We start from the raw sequence: 10,150 nt of genomic DNA, 5'->3' as shown, positions 1-10,150 counted from the left end.
CAAAACTGCAAACACCTATTTTTTTGCATAACTTATCTTTCAAATATCAGCACAAAAAAATTAAAAACGGTAGGGATCTGTGTTTGCTGCCTTCCATATTTTTTTCAGACTTAAAAGTGTAACAGATGATTTATAAAAAATCCTTTTCATCCAAAAACCTGTGTTAAATCTGTCTAGACTCCAAACAAACATTTTTTTTATGGTAACTTATGTTTCAACAATCGACACCAATTTTCACAGACCTAAAGCTGAACATGTCCCATAGCTCCCTGAATATTTTCATAGATATAAAATGAACTGGTCATTCTAACATCTGGCATTCTAACATCTAACATCTTACATGTCAAAGCCTCTCTCAGCCTGGCTCTGCTGAAGGAGTCGTGTTACAACCCCGCCCCCTCCTGCTGGGACCCCTGCTATGTAAATTAGCAAGCAGTGAACAGAGAGATGAGTAGTAAGAATGGCCATTACTCAGGCATGCATAATCCAAAGACAGCCAGTTAAACACTGAAAGACATATTTTTTCGGTATGTCTTTCATACATCTTTGGTATTAAAAACTCTCCAAGATGAATGTGCCTGACTCCACCTGCAGGTGGATCACAGACTTCCTGACGGACAGACAGCAGTATGTGAGGCTGGGGAAGCTCGTCTCAGATACTCGGACCACAAGCACCCGATCCCCCCAGGGCTGTGTCCTTTCACCCCTGTTACTCTCCCTGTACACAAACAGCTGCACAGCTGGTCACCTTTCTGTCAAACTCCTGAAGTTTCCTGGCAGAAAAGATCCCCTCAAGAAACACTGCAGGCTGTTCCATAAATAAAATATAGTTTTGCCATTGCCTTGCAGCTCGAAGTTCAAGTGATTTAGTTTTTCAGTAATTTCAGTCAAAAATGCAAGTTCAGATTCACCAAATTCAAATTCACCATATTCAGCAGACATCTCCTCCAATAGCACCTTGAAAATCCTGTGCTGTTTTGCTTTGCCGCTGAGGTGTTGATTTTCACAATAGGAGTCATCATGTGTCCAGAGCCAATCACTTGTGCACATAAGGCCTGCTGGTGAATGAAGCAGCAGTAATGCAGACATTTTGGAAAGTCTGGGTCAGCTTTACAGTGAGTGATGAAACCTGTTTGTCTATTGATCATAGCAGGAGCCCCGTCTGCAGTCACTGCTACCAGCTTTACTAATGGTACTTTTTCTGCACAAAAACTCCTTCACCGTGTTATACATTTCAACTCCTCTTTTAATTGTCTGTAAGGGCAGTTGTGTTTTGAAAAATTTTTTAGACTTCTTTATATTTATAGATATGAAGATTTCTCAACTTAAATAAAGCAGCCGATTGAACTTCTAAGAAAAGTCCACCAGAGAGAGTCAAAGGGATTACAATTCGGCCTCTAGGTAGCAGGTGACCGTTAAGTATTTATGCTGTAAAAGATTTTGTTGTTCTTTGACAAAGTTCACATGCAGCAGGCTTCCCCCACCAGCAAAGCATCATGGGAAGTATGACGTCACAACCCCGGAATAGCAAACGTTTCTTGTGAGATGTATCTAACAGAATCACCCACAAAACATTTTTTTGAACACAGACATAACACAAAGAAGACAACACACCACCACTTTGGGATTGGAATGTAATTTTATTAGATTTTAACCCTTGGGATCAAACTAAAAACGGAGCTGTCTGATTGGTCCATGGGAGAACTCATGCCAATGGGGCACAAACCCAACAGCTACAATGTTCCCTAACGGACTAATGATCAATAAAATAATTACTATAAAATGTTCTACACATACATACGGAACTAAACGAAGTAGAACTTCTATTATTTCATGAAAGCAATAACATGTAATCAATCTACTTCATCAAATACGAACGATAAAATGCATGATGGGAAAAACCACAAGTCAAGCAGCTGGTCAAGCCATTGAAGGCAGGGCATTTTCGTCTGAGTACTCCCTCTGCTCGACCCCTGCTGGACGACTGGAGAATCACACCCCACAGAGAATTTCGCTGAAGCTTGCCGAATTTGAGCAAATCAGTTCTTTTCAGAACTTTCTCATTTCCTCTGCACTTCGATCTTCGACGCTCCTGACCAGCAAGGAAGACTACAGGACCCCCAGTGAGAAGAACTCGACCTTGCCAGACGCACTGCGCCGAGGACGCCTTCAATTTGACTCGAGGTTTGTCACGACCATTATGAATTTTCCCGCGACTTGTAAACGAACCATTACTTTAATCGACCATCGACACTTTTTTACATCGCCACAACGACTACTCACCTTCTGATTATCAATTTTATTGAATAAAAAACCGTAAAAGTTGCTTAAAATTGATTAGACGAACGCAAATAATTTGACCTTTTACTTCGTTGAACCGGAAGTGATGGCGGGCATTTTGTTTCGAACGTAATTTTAAAAAGACTTTTCAAAGCAAACCAACCGACGAATTTTCTTTTTAAACGGACACAAATGTACAAAATGACATGTAGAATCGATACTGGTCGACAAACAACAAGTTTCTATCAGTTTCAGAGATCGTTTTTTTTTGTAGTCTATCCACCATCTTTGTAGTTCTCAATTAAATATTCGAATGTAGTTTTTACGGTTTTTAAACCACATTAACCAGTGAAACTCCTTTCTAATTGATCAAATACATAGCAGTTCACATATAATACATTTTGAACGCGTGCCGACCCGTGAGTATTTCCACTGAAGATCAGTTCCAACCTATTTTGTACTTTTTAGGTTTTAAGTTAAATTTTCAGTGTTTAATAATTTCATAGGACACATGTTAAATTTATTTGTGTATAAATGTTTTCATATAATCTATAAGTGTGGCAGCCAGTATGAATATATTTGCAGGAACACACACAGATTTTAAAATGGCTGCTTGGCCTCCTGTTCGCTTTAGGATTGATAACGTTATTATTAGTTTATAAATGTTTTTATGGTCTTGGGCCTTCATATTTGTCTGATATGATTTTAATGTATGATCCCCTGTGGACCCTGAGGTCCTCTGATACAGGCCTTTTGGTTATCCCAAAAGTTAAAACACACGGCAAGGCCTCATTCAGTTTTAATGGACCTCCTCTATGGATTAGCCTCCCAGAGAGCATCTACCATTTCATGTCTATTAAAGTTTGTTTATGTATTTATTTTTGTTTGAATTAAATGTTTTTCCTTTTACATTTTTATTTGTAACTCCAGAGTTTTTCTCTGAGGGATCTTCCACACCAGTGACTAAACCTTTGTCTGGACAACAGAGAGAGGAGCTGTTTGCTGTTTTTTCCAGAGAACGTTGTGTTTTGTAAGCCATTAAAGAGTTTGGTAAAGGTAAGTTAAATTTGCAGTGTTTAATAATCTATTATAGCAGTGATCCCCAACCTTGTTTCAATAAACTTGATTGCACATTTTTTAAGTTAACGGACAGGTCTTTGAGATGTTGGTGGAGGATTACTGTAGCAACGCCACGCAGAAGGAGGAACAGATGTGTGACATCACACATCCCAGCTTTAATTTAGACACCCATGGATAGAACATTGCATGGCTCTCATCATCCTCCCCCCTTCTGCCACTCATGGTGCAAAAAAGAAAAATGTAGCTATTTTTTTCTGGAAGTAGAAGGCTCCTCTTCTGTCTCCTGGCTGGGCCTTTTCACCTATGCAAAAAAAACTTTCCAAAGACGTTTGTTTTTTACTCATTTTGCTAGCTCCTGGGTTTTATTTTAGCGATAACTTATCACGTGACTGAGAGGAGCACCTTGGTCTGTGTTACTATGGAAGCGATTCTGTAGCATTAATAAAAAGCAAAGTCAAAACCAGAAATGCCTTTTAATTTTCAAGATGAAGCTGCATTTTTTGACTCAAAAATAAAATGAAAAAGCCATCCACCAAAATGCTTTTTCATTTCCTTCTTCAACACTGATTATTCTGTCACTTAATTAAAATTAAAATGAAAATGGTATTTGACATTTCATTTTCAAGACGTTCCATGGTAAATGTGTAGCATAATTCATTTAGAAATGTCTAATTTGACATTTAAAATGGATTAATAGAAATGCTTTTTATTTTCAAAGTGAAGCTGCATTTTTTGACTCAAAATTAAAAAGAAAAAGCAATACTTCAAAATGCTTTATCATTTTATACTGCAACACAGCTTTTTTGTCACTTAATTAAAATGATAAAGAAAATGGTATTTGACATTTCATTTAAAAAAAGGTGCATGGTAAATGTGTAGCATAATTCATTTAGAAATGTCTAATTTGACAATAAAAATGGTTTAACAGAAATGCTTTTTAATTTTCAAAATGTAGCTGCATCAAATAGCTCAAAATTCAAATATAATTCAAATATAATAGCAATATTTCAAAATGCTTTTTCATTTTATACTTCAAACCGCTTATTCTGTGTCATAATTAAAATGAAAATGCAAAGAGGGGATTGCATTTGCATTTTAACATCCACCCTGCAAAACTTGGAGCAATATTCATTTCTTAAAAGCATTAGCAGAGGGGAGGCGGGGCGATGACGTCACTGCTTTCTCCGTGTGTCCGCCTGCTGAAAGACACACGCACCAGGAGCAGACTGTTAGTGGCAGAGAAGAGGGTTTTGTGATGGTTGTGAACTTCTGATGAGTTTGCACAGCTTCTCAGGACTAACTAGCAGCATGTCCGTCTTCTGCGGTCCTCCTCCTGACGCACGCAGACAAGCTTTTTATCTTCGGACCGCCAGCTGCCTTTTCATAGCGGAGCGCGAAGCTCCGATCGCTGAAGGCGGAAATGCTGCTACGATGATCCGAGAAACCATCATATGAATTTGTGTTTCCAGTGGTGTCCAGAACAAAATAAAAACTGATGTAATTCTCACATATTTACAAATTTATTTGCAGCTAAATTTGCTGTTTGACAGCTGGAGCTCCATCAACAGACAGATTTCTCCATGCTAAACGGTTGCTGGTTGGACCAAAAACACTCACTCAGCGTGAAGCTGCAGGAGACTATCTTCATAATGTGCTTTTATTACTGTTATGATTATTATTAAAGGCCTGCTCTGCTTGATCATATGTTTGTAAATCCGTGCGGTCAGACGACGCTGAAGAAGTTGGGTTGGGATTCACAGCTTCTGATTCAAGAGGGAGCTAAAGGAACATTCTGCTGCATTTCTCGCATTAAGATCCAGGAATCCAGGTTTGAGCAGGCCAGGTCCAGCGGTTTGTGAACAGGACCCAGTTTTAGGTGATCTTAATGCGAACACAGACACACCAGGTCTCTCAGCGACAGCGGCCGTACACACGGAGAAAGCAGTGACGTCATCGCCCCACCCCCCCTCTGCTAATGTGTTTAAGAAATGAATATTGCTCCAAGTTTTGCAGGGTGGATGTTAAAATGCAATCCCCTCTTTGCATTTTCGTTTTAATTATGACACAGAATAGGCGGATTGAAGTATAAAATGAAAAAGCATTTTGAAATATTGCTTTTATATTTGAATTTTGAGCTACATTTTCAAAATTAAAAAGCATTTCTGTTAATCCATTTTAATTGTCAAATTAGACATTTCTAAATGAATTTTGCTAGACATTTACCGTGGACCTTTTTTAAAATGAAATGTCAAACACCATTTTCTTTATCATTTTGATTAAGTGACAGAATAAGCTGTGTTGAGGAAGGAAATAAAGCATTTTGAAGTATTGCTTTTTCTTTTTAATTTTGAGTCAAAAAATGCAGCTTCATTTTGAAAATCAGAAAAGCATTTCTATTAATCCATTTTAAAGGTCAAATTAAACATTTCTAAATGAATTATGCTACACATTTACCAGAGAACGACTTGAAAATGAAATGTCAAATACCATTTTCATTTTAATTAAGTGACAGAATAAGCTTTGAGGAAGGAAAAGAAAGCATTTTGGGGGATTGTTTTTTCATTTTATTTTTGAGTCAACAAAATGCAGCTTCTTTTTGAAAATGAAAAAGCATTTCTGGTTTTAACTTTGCTTTTTATTAATGCTACTGAATCGCTTCCATACATTACTGGTGACATAGACGGGTGTGACAGTCACACAGAGAATCGGGCATCTTTTCAAAATAAAACATCTTTCAGATTCAGATATAAATAAACCGGAAGTAAAGTAAGTTATTTATTATTTGCGGCCCGGGGGTTGGGGACCACTGTATTATAGGACACATGTTACATTTATTTGTGTATAACTATTTTCCAATAGTCTGAATATTTAATTTTATGTTTTTGATTATTTGTCTGTGTGGTATAAATGTATTGCTTTATGTATACATAATAGAAATGAGAATTTTATTTTAATGGTGGTTTCATTTTTTTATTTTTTTTTTAGATGCCACGAAAGAAGGGATTTAATATGCGTCGCACCAAAGTGTGTAAGGTTCAGGAAGAAGGTAAAACTTCTGGTTGTGTTTGTCTGGAGCAAATACAGAGGCCTTTGATTTCTGGAATGAAAGTAAGATTGACAAATTCAAGTGATAGTACAACATCGCTTACATGTTGTGTTGTGGCTGCAATCAACCATGTTGTTGCTCCAGTGTGTACATGGAGGGACGCTGATGTTGATAATATTAGAAATGAAGGTGTGCAGTTGGTTTGTTCATTTAATGGAAGTGATGGATGTGTGAACAATTCCGAAAAGTTATTCAAGGTTTCTGAAAAGCTCAGTGTGTTTGGAAGAATTTGGGATGTTGCTATCAATGAGCCTGTGTATTCTGGTGATTCAAAGAGTGAAGATTTTTCACTGTTGTATGAAATGATGCAGGAGCGACTGATGGAGGAAGATCTGTGTTTGTTGGATTTGCAGGGTTTCGTTTGTGCTGTCATTCATCACAAAGAGTATTTTGTTGTGGTTGATTGTGGTGCACGAGATTCATCTGGAATGTTTTCTAATATTGGAACATCTGTGGCTGTCTTCAACAGTTGCTTTAATGACTTGATGTTGCACATTTGGAACTTGAAAAAGTCTTTGAATGCAGAATGGTTTGGCATTAGTTCAATGTTTGTGAAAGAAGCTTCTTGGGACGGGTGTAATAATACATTTGGTTTGGGAGCAGAGGATGCACGTGTGAATCAGTCAGTTTTGGGCAAAAGACAGACTGGTTTTATAAAAGAACATGTTCAGGAGTTAAATGACAAAATTGTGGTTGGCGATAAATGTAAAGTGTTAATGGAATGCAAAAATACATTGAAAATTGGAAAAAAGGGCAGTAATTTAAAAAAAAAATCATCTTCAGTGATTTTAAATGAAAACAATTGTAACAGATTTGACACAGAACGTTGTGTAAGGGGATCTTTTCATCAAGGAGATCGGCAGCTTCAAAACAGAGGTGTGCAGTGCATGGCAATAGCCCTGGTGAGTATGGCTAAACACACGCATCGTAGTGTTTTTGAGTGGGAGGCAACAGACTTGGACCATGTTGTGTTTCTTGGTGATCAGCTTTACTCCTCGGTGTGTGAAAACAAAATCATCCCTGGAAATTTGAAGTTTTTGTCAGTACCTGATTTGCCCATGGATTCTGAAATTGATGGTAAATTATTTAAGTTTGAGTATGGTGAATACGTTTCTGGGATTGTTAATGTGAGTAATGGTAAATTTGTTGACAGTGGTGAAGTGATAACTCTTAAAAAGGGACTGGAGCACATGCTTGTCAAGTATAAAACATGTTTTTTGACCATAGGCAGTAGTACTTGTGCTGTTATTTCAGAAAACGGCCATTATGCTGTGGTGGATTCACATGCACGCAGTGGTACTGGAATGGCAGATGTAAATGGAAGAAGTATTATCATGTACCTTCCTAGTCTTAATGATTTATACAATTATATTTGTTGCCTGAGTATTTCACTTGCAGGGAAAGAAATGGCTTTTGAAATTGCATCCGTTGCTGTTACTGACAATGATCATAGTGAGAAAAATAAACAAAGTGTGCTTGAGAAGGATTGTAAAACTGGATTAAATACTGGGTCACAGTTTGGTTTCGGGTGCAGTTTAGATGTTCAAACTGGTCCCTTACCGTTGCATGAAAGTAACAGAAAGCGTAAGCTTTCTACTGTGCAACGTGAATCAAAGAAGACAAAATGGTATGATGCTAATGAAGCTAGTTTGGATGTTGAGTTTCTTGATGTTTCATCAAAGAAACTTGAGTTTTACCCTGTTGATTTTGATGTTACACAAGCATTGTGTAAACAACTGAATGTGCATTGTGAAAACACTGCTTGTTCTAACCCTCTAGAGGTTGATATGTTGGGAATTCCATGTCAAACTGATCATATAGTAGCCGATGGCAATTGTTTTTTTAGGGCTGTGTCCAAAGTTATTAGTGGTACAGAGAAAAATCACATAAAGTTAAGACGTGCAGTTGTCACACATTTACAAAAGAATGTTGGAAATTATAGTTCTCTTTTGAGATCTGAAAATATGTCTGTGGATGAATATCTCAATGTTTCTAGAATGAGATTTTCTGGTAGTTGGGCTACAGAGGTTGAAATTCAAGCTACAGCTGACTACTTGGGTGTGAGTGTGTATACATTTCACAATGAACGTTGGTTGAAATATGCCTGTCAACGTAAGGCCATATCTAAACAAGGCATATATTTGCAAAATATAAATGAGTGTCATTATGAAGTTGTAACTTGCGTTGAAATGTTTCAGCAGCAGCGTTGTTTTGGGTTGTGTAAATCTATGGAAAAAAATAATTTGGGTCATAATATGAGGCAACGCAAAAGAGACTCAGAAATGCTGTCAGAAGGAGATTGCAAGAGTGTTAAACATGGCAGGTCTGAAGTTGGTGATTGTAATGAAGTTTTGTTTAGTGCATTGGTTAACAATGATCACCAAAACAGTGAAATTTATCAAAGTAACAATTTAGTTGAAAATGCTTTCAGTTTTTATCCATTGTCGTTTGAGAGTACAGTTTTGTTGTCAAAACATATTGATTTAGATTTTGTGAAGCAGTATGAAGACATTCCAACTAATAATGTAACGCTTGGTTCTATTTGTAAGACAGAGGTCACATTAAATGATGGCAATAGTTTTTTTCGTGCTATTTCTCGAGTCATTAGTGGATCTGAAAATTGTCATAGAAGAGTTCGACTGGCTGTTGTTAAGTTTATGCTAAAGAACAGTGACATTCATATGAAGTTGCTGGAGAAAGGATATGCCACAGTGTCTGAGTACATTCAAAAGTCACGTATGAAATATGTTGGCAGTTTTGTATGTGAGATTGACATTCAAGCTACTTCAAATGTTTTGGGAGTAGAAATTTTTGTACACAATGGTAGCATATGGAGAAAGTATAACCCTGTAAATAAAATACTTGGAAATCAAGCAATTTATTTGCGAGAATGTGGTGAGAAATATTACGAGGTTGTTGTTTGTGTTCATTGTAGTGGTAAAATTGGGTGTGCCAATTGGTGTAAAAGCAATAGTATTTGTTCTGAGAAACCACTGTTAAGATGTCGTTCTTTTCAACCACATAATGTTAGTTGTGATTCAGTTGGTGAATCTTCCTTTTCAAAGTATCTAAAAAAAAGGAGATCTTTTTACCACAAAATGCAATATCAAACAAGTGAACTGCATAAACAGAAGAAAAAAGATATGAGTAAAAGGAAATATGCATCTGATTCTTTGCGTAGATCCAGAGCATTAGAATTGAGTAAAAATAAATATAGGGAAAATGCTATGCATAAAATGTGGGTTAAAGAACGTAGTTCTGCAAAATACAGAACTGATGATTTACACAGACATCGTGTTAAAAATGGGAGTAAAAGCAAGTATAAATTTGATTTGTTACACAAACATAATGTTAAGGAAATGAGTAAAAGAAAATATCAGATTAATGTTACTCATAGAGAAAATGTTAAAGCACTGAGTTCTAGAAAATATCAGAGTAATGTTACTCATAGAGAAAATGTTAAAGCACTGAGTTCTAGAAAATATCAGAGTAATGTTACTCATAGAGAAAATGTTAAAGCACTGAGTTCTAGAAAATATCAGAGTAATGTTACTCATAGAGAAAATGTTAAAGCACTGAGTTCTAGAAAATATCAGAGTAATGTTACTCATAGAGAAAATGTTAAAGCACTGAGTTCTAGAAAATATCAGAGTAATGTTACTCATAGAGAAAATGTTAAAGCAC

General features: G+C 36.7%; 1 long non-coding RNA gene across 1 annotated transcript; it reads left to right on the top strand.

The window, feature by feature from the left end:
- The first annotated feature begins 3,210 nt into the window (after positions 1 to 3,210).
- On the top strand, positions 3,211 to 9,624 carry LOC144991218 (uncharacterized). Its single transcript, XR_013655195.1, has 2 exons — positions 3,211 to 3,336; positions 6,346 to 9,624. It is a non-coding gene; the product is annotated as an uncharacterized LOC144991218 (long non-coding RNA).
- The last annotated feature ends 526 nt before the right edge of the window (positions 9,625 to 10,150 follow it).

This window comes from Oryzias latipes, chromosome 3 (genome assembly GCF_053564925.1).
Source record: "Oryzias latipes strain Hd-rR chromosome 3, Olatipes_Hd-rR_3.1".
Classification (NCBI taxonomy): domain Eukaryota; kingdom Metazoa; phylum Chordata; class Actinopteri; order Beloniformes; family Adrianichthyidae; genus Oryzias; species Oryzias latipes.
The sequence above is the reverse complement of the archived record's forward strand: the minus strand, read 5'-3'. Positions and strand labels throughout refer to the sequence as shown.